A 2,971-nucleotide genomic window follows, 5' to 3' on the forward strand; every position below is an offset into this window, starting at 1 on the left:
CCCTTAATCTCCTGATTTCCTATAAATCCTCTTGGTAATGGCATAAACCTCTATATTTCACCACACAACAAGAAGTACATTTTACAATTATATATAGTATGCTAAAACAAATTAGTTTAACTAACTATAACTACCTTGTCATAACCAAATTGTCAAATTCAATTATAACAATAACTAACTCCAAGTTGTTGCTGATTTGAGACATATCTCCACAATTTTCCACCTTGACTCAATATTAGAATAATTCATTCATACCATTTGCTCCCATGTACCAGCTTTATGCTTTATAGAAAATAATCTATTTGAGGCACATATTCATAATTCTCCACCTTGACTCAATATTAGAATAATTCAATCATTGTCTTTTATAGCTTTCCTTTGTCCGGAAAGATGTATGCACTTCTTCAAGAGTAATTGTTTGTTCTATTTCAAACATGATAGCATTCTTGAAATGTTCATATGAACTTGGCAGAGCATTAAACATGATCAGATCTTTGTCTTCATCATCTAGCTTGACATCTAAATTTTCTAAATCATCAAGAATCTTATTAAAATCAGCAATTTGTACGATAATAGGTTTTTCTTCATCCATCTTAAAAGAAAACAATTGTTGTTTCAAAAAGAGTCTATATGAAACTGATTTAGTCGTTTAAAGAGATTCAAGTTTAAGCCATAAGGCTTTTGCTGTTGGTTCTCTTACAACTTCCCTCAAAGCTTTGTCTCCAAGACACAAGATGATAATACTCCTTGCTTTTTCAACTAGTTCTTCATTTTCATGAATAGACATTGTGAGAGGAAGAGTTGATTCACTCTTGTACTCCTTGCTTTTTCAATCAGTTCTTCCTTTTCGTGAGTATACATTGTGGCAGGAAAAGCTTATTCACCCTTGAACGCATTCACCAAACCTTGTTGTACCAGAACAACATGCATATTTATGTTTCACAGACCAAAGTCATTTGATCCATTGAACTTTTTAATATCAAACTTTGTGGTTCTAACCATTGTTGCTCCTTTCTACATACATCGTCAATTGTTAAATCAATATTAGGATATGTAACAAAAATTAACCAACAAAACAGAAAACTAACTATTGCAAAATCAGAAATTAATACGGAGAAAGTTATTTGGTTAAGTAGAAAACGGAGAACATTCTTGACTAGAACTGAAAACACAGAAAACGAAGAACGTTGCTGAAAACGGAGAATGTTCTCCTTTTTGTAGTTTTGAATATCTAGTTTTCAAAATCAAAGTAAAACTAAAATAAAGAAAGATAAGAGAAGAATAACATGAAGATTTACGTGTTTAGCCTCAATTAATGAGATCTACGTCACAGACAAGAAAGCAAGACAATTCACTATTGAGATTTGAATTTATAAGATTAAGGTCACTTCAAGATTATTTTCTTCCTAGTATCTATCACTGTTGAGACTCAACAATACTAGTTTTTTCTACACAATCTTTGTTTTCCTCTCTTTTAATCTCTTTTCTTTGAATTTCTATGAATCTAATTACATAGGCCTCTCACTTAGTTAGTATTCAACAATTACAACATGCAACAACACTTCCATGCAATTACAATTATAGTATTTAAAGAATCATTTGCTTAACTAACTGTAACTACATTTGTCATAACTAAATTTACTTATAACAATAACTAACTCAAAGTTGTCACTGATTTAAGGCATATTTTCACAAATTTTTGAGATATATTTTCTCACCAAAATAGTCAAAAACATAATTTTTCTCTTTAGCAATTTTTAGTTTGAAACTCCAAAACTCATGAATATTTACGAGTTTGAAGAACAATAATAGAGTTGGACGAAAAACTAATAAAAAAATAATTAATAATTCAAATATTTACATATTAAAAGGACTAAATTGTTAAAAAATATTAAAAGACTAATTTGTTATAATTAAATGACTTATAGAATTAAAGTATAATTTAGCCTTAAAATTAATAATTTAGATCGATGGTTTTCTCTTAAAAATTTGACATTTTTTATATTTTTGACCAATTATAATTGGGTTGATTCACCACTTGCCACTTATATATGAATATCAATTAATAATAATAATAATAACAATAATAATAATAATAATAATAATAATAATAATAATAATAAAGGTGAATTTAATATGTACAACCCATCTATGAATACTTGAGTTTATTTTATAAGTTTGAAACTAAAATCATAAGAAGGAATAAAATATATATAATTTAATCATCGTGCAAGACATTCAACCAAAAAAATAACTGTGCAAGAAAAGTGTAAGGAATTGAATTTGTTCACGAGCATGGTCCCACCATATATTTACTATTTAGTCGTCTAAAATTGCATAGTAGGTGTAGTAGTGGCATGCATGGACGAGTGGGGAACACATTTTGATATCAATTTCACCTCACGTGCATTTTAATATGGGTCCAACGTATTGTTAATTTGACATTTTGACCAATGCCAATTGGGGTATATATGGTGATCACGAACGGTATGAGACTTTGAGGTTTTGAACAAAGGAAAAAACAAAATGAAAACGAAAGAGTTTGGCTCTTCACATTAAAGCGACAAAAAAGGTCTCTTGCAAATTGAGTCATATACGGATACATGATGAGGCTGCGTTTGCACTATGTGGAAAAAAGGTTATGCATATAGGGTGAGGTGGGTAGGGTATCATGTTTTATATAACACTTTTAAGACCTTATAGCATTAGTTTGATCTGCGTTAAATTCAAATTGTAAAATTAAAATGAATTAAATATTAAGTAGCTTACATATTTCAATATATATTTATAAAAATGAGTTGAAGAATCAAATTCAATGTAAGTTTATATTTAAATTATAATAAATTTTGGAGATAAATTCCATTTTATTCAATAACATATATTGTCCAAATAGATTTAAATCTCTAAAATTATAATTTTGACTCCAAAAATGAAACCAAAGATGTACATGGATATATAACTTTTATATATA

The sequence above is a fragment of the Cicer arietinum genome, chromosome 3 (genome assembly GCF_000331145.2).
Source record: "Cicer arietinum cultivar CDC Frontier isolate Library 1 chromosome 3, Cicar.CDCFrontier_v2.0, whole genome shotgun sequence".
Lineage (NCBI taxonomy): Eukaryota > Viridiplantae > Streptophyta > Magnoliopsida > Fabales > Fabaceae > Cicer > Cicer arietinum.